The 15,425-nt window shown below is 49.5% G+C and overlaps 1 protein-coding gene across 2 annotated transcripts in view; it reads right to left on the bottom strand.

The window, feature by feature from the left end:
• Positions 1-15,425, bottom strand: part of DPYD (dihydropyrimidine dehydrogenase) — a 3,199,941-nt gene that overhangs the window by 2,647,804 nt on the left and 536,712 nt on the right. The gene's annotated exons all lie outside the window — the stretch shown is intronic.

Genomic DNA, 15,425 nt, shown 5'->3' on the forward strand with positions numbered 1-15,425 from the left:
AAACAAACGATACGTATGGATTACAGCAGTCATCTGCACCGACGTGTGGCTTGTTCCGCTCAGTTTTTCATTCTAACACCTGCAGAAGTCATGGGAATGGAACAATTGAAGCCTTTGAATGTAGAGAAGTGTTGGACTTTTGCTTATGCAGGGTCATCCCCAATCTTTTTTTGCCTCCTGCCTCCTATTTTTTTCTGACCTGTTGCTGTTGGCTTTTCAACTCTGAGCACTTTACCACTGCTAACCAGTGCTAAAGTGCATATGCTCTCCTGTTTAAATTGTATGTAAGTGGTTTATCCATGATTGGCATATTTGATTTACTAGTAAGTCCCTAGTAAGGGGCACTAGAGGTGCCAGGGCCTGTAAATCAAATGCTACTAGTGGGCCTGCAGCACTGGTTGTGCCACCCACATAAGTAGCTCTGTAATCATGTCTCAGACCTGCCACTGCAGTGTCTGTATGTGTAATTTTACACTGTAAATTCGACTTGGCAAGTGTACCCACTTGCCAGGTCTAAACCTTCCCTTTCCTTACATGTAAGGCACCCCTAAGGTAGGCCCTAGGTAGCCCCAAGGGCAGGGTGCAGTGTATGGATAAGGTAGGACATATAGTAATGTGGTTTATATGTCCTAACAGTGAAATACTGCCAATTTCGTTTTCACTGTTGCAAGGTCTGTCTCTCTCATAGGATAATATGGGGGCTACCTTTAAATATGATTAAAGTGTAGATTCCCCTAGAGAGTAGATGGACATGTGGAGTTTGGGATCCCTGAACTCACAATTTAAAAATACATCTTTTAGTAAAGTTGATTTTAAGATTGTGAGTTTGGAAATGCCACTTTTAGAAAGTGAGCATTTTCTTGCTTAAACCATTCTGTGACTCTGCCTTGTTTGTGGATTCCCTGTCTGGGTCAGTTTGACAGTTGGGTTGTTTTTCACCTCACACCAGACAGTGACACAAAGGGAGCTGGGGTGTAATCTGCATTTCCTGATTAGCCATCTCTGCTAGGAGGGAGGGGTGGAGTGGTCACTCTCATCTGAAAGGACTGTGCCTGCCTCTGACAATGCTGTCTCCAACCCCCTGGTGTGTGTCTGAGGCCTTGCCTGGGCAAGGCAGGATTTCACAAGAAGGTGTGAGTCCCCTTTGAAGGAAGGTGACTTCAAAGACTAAAATGGGTATAAGAAGGGCACCCAAACTTACAAACTTTAGAAACACTTCTGGAATCAAGAGGAACCTCTGCCTGGAGAAGAGCTGATCGCTGAGGAACAAGTGCTGCCCTGCCTGTGACTGTGCTTTGTGGAGCTTTCCTGCAGTGCTGCTTCTGCCTGAGTAAGAGGGCAAAGACTGGACTTTGTGTGCCTTCCATCTTGAAGAAGAAATCTCCAAGGGCTTGATGTAGAGCTTGCCTCCTGTTGTTGAAGTCTCAGGGATAGCAAAGACTTCTTCCTGCCAGCACCTGGAGTCTCTGGAGAGACCCCTACTCTGCTCTGTGGTGCCCTTCCAGTTCCTGGGACCCTGAAAGGAGAGGCTGGCAGCCTAAGGACAAAAATACACGCACCGAGCGCCGTGCGGAGAAAAGATCGACGCGAATCCGATCGCGGCTGAGAAAACGACGCGACGCCGGCTCCGCAGCTGAGAAACGACGCCGCAGGAAACGCGACCGGAGAATCGACGCCCGGAGCAGGAGAAACGACGCGCAGCATCGCTGACGAAGGCTGAGAGATCGCAACCTGCGCCGCGGGACTTTCGGACCGTCGCGTGGCTGGCTTTTTCGACGCGCATCGCCGTGCCGAGTTGTTTTCGACGCATATAACCGTGCAGGGTTATTTTCGACGCACACCGCCCGTGCGGGGTTATTTTTGACGCAAACCAGGTACATTTTCACGCTAGCAGCGCTAGTGTGTTGTTACAACTACCTAAAGACTCTTTTTATTTTAAACCTTTAAAAAATCATAACTTGACTTGTGTATGTTGGATTTTTGTCGTTTTGGTCTTGTTTTGTCTAGATAAATATTTCCTATTTTTCTAAACTGGTGTTGTGTCATTTTGTAGTGTTTTCATTAAGTTACTGTGTGTGTTGGTACAAATACTTTACGCCCAGCACTCTGAGGTTAAGCCTACTGCTCTGCCAAGCTACCAAGGGGGTAAGCAGGGGTTAGCTGAGGGTGATTCTCTTTTATCCTAACTAGAGTGAAGGTCCTTGCTTGAACAGGGGGTAACCTGACTGTCAACCAAAGGCCCCATTTCTAACATTGGTGACCAGCGGTCGGGATTGGACTTGTATTTGTACTTGACATACAGTAATTGAGTGTACACTACTGTTTTGATCTCAGACCACTACGTGACCACATACTACTTGTTTGGTGATCTTTTGATTTTTCTCTTAAGGACTCTTTTTATTCTACTTCCATGATTTTGCTGATCCCTTGACTGATTCTTTTTACTTCATTGGGAAATTATTTTTTTTCTGCCTTTTGGAACTTTGCACTTGTGACCATCATGTCTCAATCTGGAGATGCAACAGCTGGAGCTGTGTTTGAAATGGAGAAACTGAAGGAGTACTCAGTTGCTCAATTGAAACAGTTCCTTAAAGATCTTGACTGTCCCACTGAGAGCTCCACCAGGGAGGGGGAGCTGCAACAGGCACAGAGGGCTTGGGTGACAATCAAGAAGGCTGGAGGGCACACAGAGGAGGAGAATATGGGTGGGGAAGTGCAGAGGATACAAAGTGGTGTAGTGGAGGAACCTGTTACGCCTGGGGGGAGGGTCCCCAGGAGGGGTGGCAGGGTGTCACCCAAGGGTCTGACTCCTGAAGAGTTACAGGACAGACAGGCAGAGAGGGAGTACCAATGGGAGCTGAAAAAGCTCGATTGGGAGTTGGAAGAAAGGAGGAGGAACTTAGAGATTAAAAAAATGATTTATGCTTACGAGCTTAAATTGAAAGAGCTGGAAGTCATGAGGGCTGAGTCCAGCTGGAATGGTGGCAGCAACAATTGTATATCCAGTGATGCTGCAGAAGTGCACATGCCCAGAGAGGTGGTGCCCTACTTGAAGGAGGGAGTTAACACACGCCAGGAGGTTCAGGGGTATGAGGTAGCTCCAATGATGCACAGGGTCCCTGAGGTGGATTGGGGAACTGGCATGGGGAGTCATATTCCTACTGGTGGGAGGGACACTCTACTGACTCTAGGTGAGAGTGACAGGGAGAGGGGTTCTCCCCAGGTAGAAGTCCTGGTTATGGAGTGTGAAAACATCCCAGAAGAGTGTGGGTTGAGTGTCAGGGACAGTCAGGTACTGTCTCACCAGTCTCAGGAGGGTGATGTGGGGTGCTTTTTCAAGGCAGAGTCACTGGATGGTTGGGTGAAGGGTACTTTGGTTAATTCATGTGAGGGGCTGAGTGATGTAATTGCTGGAGAGCATATGTCTAGTCCTTATTTTCCAGAGCTATGCCAACACCAGGTGGAGTGTGAGTTCTCTGACCCCAGGGAGCTTACAATGGAGGCAGACTTCTGGGTGAGTACCAGAGAGTCTGAAGAGGCATTTGGGGGTGCTCCTGAGAGGAGTGGTCTAGGTAGTTCCCAACCAGGTGAGGTAGGGAAGGATTGTAGTGTCCCAGGTAGGTCCCAGTGTAGTGGGATGGGTGAGGGACCCCATGTCCAGTCTCAGAGGAGAGGGAATGGGTTGAGGCCCAAGGTGCCCGAGATCCGGTCCCAGGTCCTGGAGGGTTCCCTGCGGGAACACCAGGAGGGGAGCCTAGCCTGTACCATAGGGCCATCTGTTGAGGGAGACCCCACAGTGTCAGGAGAACTTGGGGGGGCGGCTGTAGCCAGCGTCCCACCAGTTCTGGTGTCTGGCAGTACCACTCCTAGTGAGGGGGTGCAGAAGTCCAGACAGAGGGTTGAGAGGGGGTTGCGGACCCCAGTGGAGAACCTGGAGGGTCAGGGGTCAGCTCTGAGAGCAGAGCCCCCCATGAATGACCTTGGTAAGACCATTTCTGGGTTGGGGGGAATCCAGACTCTGTCAGATGGGCAGAGGTCAGGAGACCTGCGCCAGCCAGACTCTTGTGTGGCCCTTCGGGACAGTGTGTCCCTTGAGGGGGGTAAGTGTGCCCCCCTGGAAGTCCTGGTGTGCCAGGCAATGGTTCAACCGCAGGGTGGTGACTCTGGGTTGAATGATCAGGTTCAGGGGGTAAACTCTGACCTGATGGGGGGTAAGTGTGCTCCCAAGGAAGTCCTGGTGTGCCAGGCAATGGTTCAACCGCAGGGTGGTGACCCTAGGTTGGATGACCAGGTTCAGAGGGTAATCTCTGACCTGGTAGGGGGTAGGTATGCCCCCCAGGAAGTCCTGGTTTGCCAGGCAGTGATCCAGTCTGTGGGTACAGACCCTGGATTGGGAGGCCAGGTTAAGGGTGTCCCCCCTGACCTGGAGGAAGGGGCTACTGCTAACAGTGCCCCTACCATGTTGTCTTCTGGGGGGGTCACTCCTAGTTGGGTGGTTCAGGACCCCAGAAGAGAGGGCAGGGGGAGGGAAGCCTCACCCCTGGCCCTGGTCCAACCTGAAGGTACAGACCCCAGGTTGGAGGATCAGTTGCAGGTTAACATCCCTGCACTGATGGAAGAATTGTGCAGGACTGCTTCTACAAGCACCCTGACAGTTTTTGACTCTGGGGGTGCCGCTTCTGCAGGGAGGGTACAGAGCCCCAGAGGGGAGGACCAGGGTCAGGTTAACATCCCTGACCTGGTGGAAGAGAGAGTGGTCAAAGGGTGCCAGGCACCTGGGGCTACCACCCCCCACTCTCCACAGTCACAGTGGTTAGAGAGGCCTGAGGTCGGGCTCTCATCTCTGACAGTTGTCTGGGGCCACTGTGGCTTGCTGTCCTGGTGGACAGAGTTGCCCCTGGGGGGGGGGAGGACGAGAGTCACACCCCGGGGGTGGAGTGGGCAACACCACTGTGTTGGCCCTGGTGGTACTATCTGCCCATTGCAATTCATCTGTGAGCAAAGTAAAGTTAGGTGCTGCACAGATGGTGTCTGTAGATGTGGAGAAGGGTTCCCCATGGGTTAGCTTAGTGGGCCCTGAGAGTATGGACAGAGGGATCCAACTGGAGTCAGGAAGGCGTAGAACTGGAACATGCCCCTGCTGTTGTGGGCCTGGGTCCTTGTTCTATCGCCCCAATCAGGGAAGTACATCAAGGTATTGATTGTTCTCCCCTGGCTTTAGGCTGGTAGGGGGTCGTGTTGGACTTTTGCTTATGCAGGGTCATCCCCAATCTTTTTTTGCCTCCTGCCTCCTATTTTTTTCTGACCTGTTGCTGTTGGCTTTTCAACTCTGAGCACTTTACCACTGCTAACCAGTGCTAAAGTGCATATGCTCTCCTGTTTAAATTGTATGTAAGTGGTTTATCCATGATTGGCATATTTGATTTACTAGTAAGTCCCTAGTAAGGGGCACTAGAGGTGCCAGGGCCTGTAAATCAAATGCTACTAGTGGGCCTGCAGCACTGGTTGTGCCACCCACATAAGTAGCTCTGTAATCATGTCTCAGACCTGCCACTGCAGTGTCTGTATGTGTAATTTTACACTGTAAATTCGACTTGGCAAGTGTACCCACTTGCCAGGTCTAAACCTTCCCTTTCCTTACATGTAAGGCACCCCTAAGGTAGGCCCTAGGTAGCCCCAAGGGCAGGGTGCAGTGTATGGATAAGGTAGGACATATAGTAATGTGGTTTATATGTCCTAACAGTGAAATACTGCCAATTTCGTTTTCACTGTTGCAAGGTCTGTCTCTCTCATAGGATAATATGGGGGCTACCTTTAAATATGATTAAAGTGTAGATTCCCCTAGAGAGTAGATGGACATGTGGAGTTTGGGATCCCTGAACTCACAATTTAAAAATACATCTTTTAGTAAAGTTGATTTTAAGATTGTGAGTTTGGAAATGCCACTTTTAGAAAGTGAGCATTTTCTTGCTTAAACCATTCTGTGACTCTGCCTTGTTTGTGGATTCCCTGTCTGGGTCAGTTTGACAGTTGGGTTGTTTTTCACCTCACACCAGACAGTGACACAAAGGGAGCTGGGGTGTAATCTGCATTTCCTGATTAGCCATCTCTGCTAGGAGGGAGGGGTGGAGTGGTCACTCTCATCTGAAAGGACTGTGCCTGCCTCTGACAATGCTGTCTCCAACCCCCTGGTGTGTGTCTGAGGCCTTGCCTGGGCAAGGCAGGATTTCACAAGAAGGTGTGAGTCCCCTTTGAAGGAAGGTGACTTCAAAGACTAAAATGGGTATAAGAAGGGCACCCAAACTTACAAACTTTAGAAACACTTCTGGAATCAAGAGGAACCTCTGCCTGGAGAAGAGCTGATCGCTGAGGAACAAGTGCTGCCCTGCCTGTGACTGTGCTTTGTGGAGCTTTCCTGCAGTGCTGCTTCTGCCTGAGTAAGAGGGCAAAGACTGGACTTTGTGTGCCTTCCATCTTGAAGAAGAAATCTCCAAGGGCTTGATGTAGAGCTTGCCTCCTGTTGTTGAAGTCTCAGGGATAGCAAAGACTTCTTCCTGCCAGCACCTGGAGTCTCTGGAGAGACCCCTACTCTGCTCTGTGGTGCCCTTCCAGTTCCTGGGACCCTGAAAGGAGAGGCTGGCAGCCTAAGGACAAAAATACACGCACCGAGCGCCGTGCGGAGAAAAGATCGACGCGAATCCGATCGCGGCTGAGAAAACGACGCGACGCCGGCTCCGCAGCTGAGAAACGACGCCGCAGGAAACGCGACCGGAGAATCGACGCCCGGAGCAGGAGAAATGACGCGCAGCATCGCTGACGAAGGCTGAGAGATCGCAACCTGCGCCGCGGGACTTTCGGACCGTCGCGTGGCTGGCTTTTTCGACGCGCATCGCCGTGCCGAGTTGTTTTCGACGCATATAACCGTGCAGGGTTATTTTCGACGCACACCGCCCGTGCGGGGTTATTTTTGACGCAAACCAGGTACATTTTCACGCTAGCAGCGCTAGTGTGTTGTTACAACTACCTAAAGACTCTTTTTATTTTAAACCTTTAAAAAATCATAACTTGACTTGTGTATGTTGGATTTTTGTCGTTTTGGTCTTGTTTTGTCTAGATAAATATTTCCTATTTTTCTAAACTGGTGTTGTGTCATTTTGTAGTGTTTTCATTAAGTTACTGTGTGTGTTGGTACAAATACTTTACGCCCAGCACTCTGAGGTTAAGCCTACTGCTCTGCCAAGCTACCAAGGGGGTAAGCAGGGGTTAGCTGAGGGTGATTCTCTTTTATCCTAACTAGAGTGAAGGTCCTTGCTTGAACAGGGGGTAACCTGACTGTCAACCAAAGGCCCCATTTCTAACATTGGTGACCAGCGGTCGGGATTGGACTTGTATTTGTACTTGACATACAGTAATTGAGTGTACACTACTGTTTTGATCTCAGACCACTACGTGACCACATACTACTTGTTTGGTGATCTTTTGATTTTTCTCTTAAGGACTCTTTTTATTCTACTTCCATGATTTTGCTGATCCCTTGACTGATTCTTTTTACTTCATTGGGAAATTATTTTTTTTCTGCCTTTTGGAACTTTGCACTTGTGACCATCATGTCTCAATCTGGAGATGCAACAGCTGGAGCTGTGTTTGAAATGGAGAAACTGAAGGAGTACTCAGTTGCTCAATTGAAACAGTTCCTTAAAGATCTTGACTGTCCCACTGAGAGCTCCACCAGGGAGGGGGAGCTGCAACAGGCACAGAGGGCTTGGGTGACAATCAAGAAGGCTGGAGGGCACACAGAGGAGGAGAATATGGGTGGGGAAGTGCAGAGGATACAAAGTGGTGTAGTGGAGGAACCTGTTACGCCTGGGGGGAGGGTCCCCAGGAGGGGTGGCAGGGTGTCACCCAAGGGTCTGACTCCTGAAGAGTTACAGGACAGACAGGCAGAGAGGGAGTACCAATGGGAGCTGAAAAAGCTCGATTGGGAGTTGGAAGAAAGGAGGAGGAACTTAGAGATTAAAAAAATGATTTATGCTTACGAGCTTAAATTGAAAGAGCTGGAAGTCATGAGGGCTGAGTCCAGCTGGAATGGTGGCAGCAACAATTGTATATCCAGTGATGCTGCAGAAGTGCACATGCCCAGAGAGGTGGTGCCCTACTTGAAGGAGGGAGTTAACACACGCCAGGAGGTTCAGGGGTATGAGGTAGCTCCAATGATGCACAGGGTCCCTGAGGTGGATTGGGGAACTGGCATGGGGAGTCATATTCCTACTGGTGGGAGGGACACTCTACTGACTCTAGGTGAGAGTGACAGGGAGAGGGGTTCTCCCCAGGTAGAAGTCCTGGTTATGGAGTGTGAAAACATCCCAGAAGAGTGTGGGTTGAGTGTCAGGGACAGTCAGGTACTGTCTCACCAGTCTCAGGAGGGTGATGTGGGGTGCTTTTTCAAGGCAGAGTCACTGGATGGTTGGGTGAAGGGTACTTTGGTTAATTCATGTGAGGGGCTGAGTGATGTAATTGCTGGAGAGCATATGTCTAGTCCTTATTTTCCAGAGCTATGCCAACACCAGGTGGAGTGTGAGTTCTCTGACCCCAGGGAGCTTACAATGGAGGCAGACTTCTGGGTGAGTACCAGAGAGTCTGAAGAGGCATTTGGGGGTGCTCCTGAGAGGAGTGGTCTAGGTAGTTCCCAACCAGGTGAGGTAGGGAAGGATTGTAGTGTCCCAGGTAGGTCCCAGTGTAGTGGGATGGGTGAGGGACCCCATGTCCAGTCTCAGAGGAGAGGGAATGGGTTGAGGCCCAAGGTGCCCGAGATCCGGTCCCAGGTCCTGGAGGGTTCCCTGCGGGAACACCAGGAGGGGAGCCTAGCCTGTACCATAGGGCCATCTGTTGAGGGAGACCCCACAGTGTCAGGAGAACTTGGGGGGGCGGCTGTAGCCAGCGTCCCACCAGTTCTGGTGTCTGGCAGTACCACTCCTAGTGAGGGGGTGCAGAAGTCCAGACAGAGGGTTGAGAGGGGGTTGCGGACCCCAGTGGAGAACCTGGAGGGTCAGGGGTCAGCTCTGAGAGCAGAGCCCCCCATGAATGACCTTGGTAAGACCATTTCTGGGTTGGGGGGAATCCAGACTCTGTCAGATGGGCAGAGGTCAGGAGACCTGCGCCAGCCAGACTCTTGTGTGGCCCTTCGGGACAGTGTGTCCCTTGAGGGGGGTAAGTGTGCCCCCCTGGAAGTCCTGGTGTGCCAGGCAATGGTTCAACCGCAGGGTGGTGACTCTGGGTTGAATGATCAGGTTCAGGGGGTAAACTCTGACCTGATGGGGGGTAAGTGTGCTCCCAAGGAAGTCCTGGTGTGCCAGGCAATGGTTCAACCGCAGGGTGGTGACCCTAGGTTGGATGACCAGGTTCAGAGGGTAATCTCTGACCTGGTAGGGGGTAGGTATGCCCCCCAGGAAGTCCTGGTTTGCCAGGCAGTGATCCAGTCTGTGGGTACAGACCCTGGATTGGGAGGCCAGGTTAAGGGTGTCCCCCCTGACCTGGAGGAAGGGGCTACTGCTAACAGTGCCCCTACCATGTTGTCTTCTGGGGGGGTCACTCCTAGTTGGGTGGTTCAGGACCCCAGAAGAGAGGGCAGGGGGAGGGAAGCCTCACCCCTGGCCCTGGTCCAACCTGAAGGTACAGACCCCAGGTTGGAGGATCAGTTGCAGGTTAACATCCCTGCACTGATGGAAGAATTGTGCAGGACTGCTTCTACAAGCACCCTGACAGTTTTTGACTCTGGGGGTGCCGCTTCTGCAGGGAGGGTACAGAGCCCCAGAGGGGAGGACCAGGGTCAGGTTAACATCCCTGACCTGGTGGAAGAGAGAGTGGTCAAAGGGTGCCAGGCACCTGGGGCTACCACCCCCCACTCTCCACAGTCACAGTGGTTAGAGAGGCCTGAGGTCGGGCTCTCATCCCTGACAGTTGTCTGGGGCCACTGTGGCTTGCTGTCCTGGTGGACAGAGTTGCCCCTGGGGGGGGGGGAGGACGAGAGTCACACCCCGGGGGTGGAGTGGGCAACACCACTGTGTTGGCCCTGGTGGTACTATCTGCCCATTGCAATTCATCTGTGAGCAAAGTAAAGTTAGGTGCTGCACAGATGGTGTCTGTAGATGTGGAGAAGGGTTCCCCATGGGTTAGCTTAGTGGGCCCTGAGAGTATGGACAGAGGGATCCAACTGGAGTCAGGAAGGCGTAGAACTGGAACATGCCCCTGCTGTTGTGGGCCTGGGTCCTTGTTCTATCGCCCCAATCAGGGAAGTACATCAAGGTATTGATTGTTCTCCCCTGGCTTTAGGCTGGTAGGGGGTCGTGTTGGACTTTTGCTTATGCAGGGTCATCCCCAATCTTTTTTTGCCTCCTGCCTCCTATTTTTTTCTGACCTGTTGCTGTTGGCTTTTCAACTCTGAGCACTTTACCACTGCTAACCAGTGCTAAAGTGCATATGCTCTCCTGTTTAAATTGTATGTAAGTGGTTTATCCATGATTGGCATATTTGATTTACTAGTAAGTCCCTAGTAAGGGGCACTAGAGGTGCCAGGGCCTGTAAATCAAATGCTACTAGTGGGCCTGCAGCACTGGTTGTGCCACCCACATAAGTAGCTCTGTAATCATGTCTCAGACCTGCCACTGCAGTGTCTGTATGTGTAATTTTACACTGTAAATTCGACTTGGCAAGTGTACCCACTTGCCAGGTCTAAACCTTCCCTTTCCTTACATGTAAGGCACCCCTAAGGTAGGCCCTAGGTAGCCCCAAGGGCAGGGTGCAGTGTATGGATAAGGTAGGACATATAGTAATGTGGTTTATATGTCCTAACAGTGAAATACTGCCAATTTCGTTTTCACTGTTGCAAGGTCTGTCTCTCTCATAGGATAATATGGGGGCTACCTTTAAATATGATTAAAGTGTAGATTCCCCTAGAGAGTAGATGGACATGTGGAGTTTGGGATCCCTGAACTCACAATTTAAAAATACATCTTTTAGTAAAGTTGATTTTAAGATTGTGAGTTTGGAAATGCCACTTTTAGAAAGTGAGCATTTTCTTGCTTAAACCATTCTGTGACTCTGCCTTGTTTGTGGATTCCCTGTCTGGGTCAGTTTGACAGTTGGGTTGTTTTTCACCTCACACCAGACAGTGACACAAAGGGAGCTGGGGTGTAATCTGCATTTCCTGATTAGCCATCTCTGCTAGGAGGGAGGGGTGGAGTGGTCACTCTCATCTGAAAGGACTGTGCCTGCCTCTGACAATGCTGTCTCCAACCCCCTGGTGTGTGTCTGAGGCCTTGCCTGGGCAAGGCAGGATTTCACAAGAAGGTGTGAGTCCCCTTTGAAGGAAGGTGACTTCAAAGACTAAAATGGGTATAAGAAGGGCACCCAAACTTACAAACTTTAGAAACACTTCTGGAATCAAGAGGAACCTCTGCCTGGAGAAGAGCTGATCGCTGAGGAACAAGTGCTGCCCTGCCTGTGACTGTGCTTTGTGGAGCTTTCCTGCAGTGCTGCTTCTGCCTGAGTAAGAGGGCAAAGACTGGACTTTGTGTGCCTTCCATCTTGAAGAAGAAATCTCCAAGGGCTTGATGTAGAGCTTGCCTCCTGTTGTTGAAGTCTCAGGGATAGCAAAGACTTCTTCCTGCCAGCACCTGGAGTCTCTGGAGAGACCCCTACTCTGCTCTGTGGTGCCCTTCCAGTTCCTGGGACCCTGAAAGGAGAGGCTGGCAGCCTAAGGACAAAAATACACGCACCGAGCGCCGTGCGGAGAAAAGATCGACGCGAATCCGATCGCGGCTGAGAAAACGACGCGACGCCGGCTCCGCAGCTGAGAAACGACGCCGCAGGAAACGCGACCGGAGAATCGACGCCCGGAGCAGGAGAAACGACGCGCAGCATCGCTGACGAAGGCTGAGAGATCGCAACCTGCGCCGCGGGACTTTCGGACCGTCGCGTGGCTGGCTTTTTCGACGCGCATCGCCGTGCCGAGTTGTTTTCGACGCATATAACCGTGCAGGGTTATTTTCGACGCACACCGCCCGTGCGGGGTTATTTTTGACGCAAACCAGGTACATTTTCACGCTAGCAGCGCTAGTGTGTTGTTACAACTACCTAAAGACTCTTTTTATTTTAAACCTTTAAAAAATCATAACTTGACTTGTGTATGTTGGATTTTTGTCGTTTTGGTCTTGTTTTGTCTAGATAAATATTTCCTATTTTTCTAAACTGGTGTTGTGTCATTTTGTAGTGTTTTCATTAAGTTACTGTGTGTGTTGGTACAAATACTTTACGCCCAGCACTCTGAGGTTAAGCCTACTGCTCTGCCAAGCTACCAAGGGGGTAAGCAGGGGTTAGCTGAGGGTGATTCTCTTTTATCCTAACTAGAGTGAAGGTCCTTCCTTGAACAGGGGGTAACCTGACTGTCAACCAAAGGCCCCATTTCTAACAAGAAGCATCTGTGATCTCAGCAGGAGGTACACACCCCTTTCTTCAGAAACAACTTCTGTGCAGAGTTATGTTACCCTCATGTTACTATTTTGCTTTAAAGTAACAGAACCTGGTGATACGTGCGCTTATTTTGAACATCTGTTTCTGTACCATACTGTAATGATATATTTTTGAGTATTTAGTATCTTCACACTAGGACACTTTTAAAAACATAAGACAATTTCGTTTTCATCATCTACCAGATAGCTAAACAACTTGTTACAGTGAATAATAATGCAACAATGCATTATTGACAGCGTAAGATGTGTGCCCCTGTGACATGTATTAAAAATTTGAATGTTCATTTAAGGCACTGTAAAAATAGGAACTTTCATATCTGCCAATAAGGATTTGGGACAGATATGGCGCTGGGAATTGCAAGGCCCTTGCCTGCATAATTGTGGCATTCTTCATCATCTGGCATTCCCACACTTGAACTCACATGGGCTTCGATCTAAAGGATAGATGGTACTTGTTAGAAATGGGGTCTTTGGTTGACAGTCAGGTTACCCCATGTTCAAGCAAGAACCCTCACTCTAGTCAGGGTAAAAGAGAATCACCCTCAGCTAACCCCTGCTTACCCCCTTGGTAGCTTGGCAGAGCAGCAGACTTAACTTCAGAGTGCTAGGTTTAAAGTATTTGTACCAACACACACAGTAACTTAATGAAGACACTACAAAATGAGACAGGTTGAGAGAAATGGAGAATATTTATCTAAACAAAAGAAGACCAAAATGACAAAAACCCACCATACACAAGTCAAGTTATCAATTAAAAAGCAAAAAGAGTCTTTATGGAATTTTAAACACACACTAACACTGTTAGCGTGAAAAGGTACATTGGGTGCGTCGAAAATAACCCCACACAGGCGAGTGCGTGTCAAAAAGGGCTTGCGATGCACTGATTTCACTCTCGGTCAAGACCTTACTTCATTTCTCCTTTTGTCGGATCGGGTGTGGCGTTTCTTCTCACCGCAGGAGAGTGATGCGTTGATCCGGTCAGCACTCTCAGGTCAGGGCAGGCCTTGCATTGTTTTTACACGCCCAGAGGTACTTGTGTCGCAAGTCCAGCCACACGATGATTCAAAAACCATGCAGCGCGGGTTTCGATCTCTGAGTCTCCGTCAGCGATGCTGCACGTCGTTAATCCAGCTCTGTGCGTCGATTCTTCTGTCGCATTTCCGGCGAGCTCTGATTTTCAGCAGTAGAGCTGGCTGTGCGTCGTTTCTTCAGCCGCAGATCAGAGTCGCATTGATCTTTTCCCCGCATGGCACTCTGTGCGTGGATTTCCTCCTCTCGGGCTGCCAGCTTCTCCTTTCAGGGTCCCAGGAACTGGATGAGCACCACAGGGCAGAGTAGGAGTCTCTCCAGAGACTCCGGGTGCTGGTAGAGAGAAGTCTATGCTGTCCCTGAGACTTCAAACAACAGGAGGCAAGCTCTAAATCAAGCCCTTGGAGATCTTCACAAGATGGAAGGCACACAAAGTCCAGTCTTTGCCCTCTTACTCTGGCAGAAGCAGCAACTGCAGGATAGATCCACAAAGCACAGTTACAGGCAGGGCCGCTTTTCTTCCTCAGCTCTTCTCCAGGCAGAGGTTCCTCTTGGTTTTCAGAAGTGTTCTAAAATATGTGGTTTTAGGTGCCCTTCCATGACCCAATTTCTCCTTTGAAGTAGGCCTACTTCAAAGTAAAGTCTCTTTTGAATGTGAAATTCTGCCTTGCCCAGGCCAGGCCACAGACACTCACCAGGGGGTTAGAAACTGCATTGTGTGAGGACAGGCACAGCCCTTTCAGGTGTAAGTGACCACTCCTCCCCTTCCTCCTAGCACAGATGGTTCATCAGGAAATGCAGACTACACCCCAGCTCCCTTTGTGTCACTGTCTAGTGTGAGGTGCAACCAGCCCAAATATCAAACTGACCCAGACAGGGAATCTACAAACAGGCAGAGTCACAGAAATGGAATAAGCAAGAAAATGCACACTTTCTAAAAGTGACATTTTCAAGCACACAAACTTAAAATCAACTAACTTTACTAAAAGATGTATTTTTTAAATTGTGAGCTCAGAGACCCCAAACTCCATATGTCCATCCGCTCACAAAGGGAATCTACACTTTAATCAGATTTAAAGGCAGCCCCCATGTTAACCTATGAGAGGGACAGGCCTTGCAACAGTGAAAAACTGATTTAGCAATATTTCACTGTCAGGTCATATAAAACACATTACTATATGTCATACCTTCACCACACACTGCACCCTGCTCTTGGGGCCACCTAGGGCCTACCTTAGGGGTGTCTGACATGTAAGAAAAAGGAAGGTTTAGGCCTGGCAAGTGAGTACACTTGCCAAGTTGAATTTACAGTTAAAACTGCACACACAGACACTGCAATGGCAAGTCTGAGACATGATTACAGAGCTACTTATGTGGGTGGCACAACCAGTGCTGCAGGCCCACTAGTAGCATTTGATTTACAGGCCTGGCACCTCTAGTGCACTTTACTAGGGTCTTACTAGTAAATCAAATATGCCAATCATGGATAAACCAATCAAACACACCATTTACACAGAGAGCATATGCACTTTAGCACTGGTTAGCAGTAGTAAAGTGCTCAGAGTTCAAAAGCCAACAGCAACAGGTCAGAAAAAATAGGAGGCAAAAAGATTGGGGATGACCCTGCATAAGCAAAAAGGTCCAACACTTACATATGAAATATACATTGTAAATCATAAACTTATATGCAAGTATCGATACTTGTGAACGGCTAGACATGAGGATCGTGTTATGATAAGATTAGAACATCCTGTTGTGTATGCTGATCATCACTTCCACCTCTGAACTTTTTTCAGTGCTTAATATGTAAATAAAAACATGCAGGTGTCCAAAGCTCTCCTCTTAAACATGCAGCTTCAGCAATTAAAT

The sequence above is a fragment of the Pleurodeles waltl genome, chromosome 4_2 (genome assembly GCF_031143425.1).
Source record: "Pleurodeles waltl isolate 20211129_DDA chromosome 4_2, aPleWal1.hap1.20221129, whole genome shotgun sequence".
NCBI classification, from domain to species: domain Eukaryota; kingdom Metazoa; phylum Chordata; class Amphibia; order Caudata; family Salamandridae; genus Pleurodeles; species Pleurodeles waltl.